This window comes from Oryzias melastigma, linkage group LG7, assembly GCF_002922805.2.
Source record: "Oryzias melastigma strain HK-1 linkage group LG7, ASM292280v2, whole genome shotgun sequence".
Classification (NCBI taxonomy): domain Eukaryota; kingdom Metazoa; phylum Chordata; class Actinopteri; order Beloniformes; family Adrianichthyidae; genus Oryzias; species Oryzias melastigma.
This window is the reverse complement of record NC_050518.1, coordinates 22862795-22863302: the sequence shown is the minus strand read 5'-3', so window position 1 is coordinate 22863302 and position 508 is coordinate 22862795.

Sequence of the window (508 nt, the reverse complement as noted above, 5' to 3'; positions counted from 1 at the left end):
ATACATGATTTAACATAAGATAAAATTGATTTGACGGATTAAAGAAAAAAAAATTGAGTCCTTGGGAAATGTTCAATGTAAATCATTACCGGTTCACTCTTTTAATCATTTCACAAATGATTAAGGGAGTAATAATCTATTCAATTTATTTTCCCAAGATCCAACTAGATCAATCTATCTGAGTAAAGAAATTCATCTACCGGTACTTAGAAGAAATACAAGGAATCTGGAAAACTTCACCTGCATTGTTCAGTACCAGGTATTTATCTATCTTTGAGTCACACTGGTGATGTCCTGGATCCTTTTTAGTCAGTAAACCAAAATGAGCTAATATCGACAATTAATCGGTCAATCAGTCACTAATTATGATACGAATTTAATCATTAAAATTAGTCGTTACATATCTACAAATGATCAAATATTAATATTTTTCCTGTTGACTAATTCAGTTGCCATTGTACGTAAAAGAGTACGTATCTACAACCTTTTTAGTGTTCATCAGGACTAT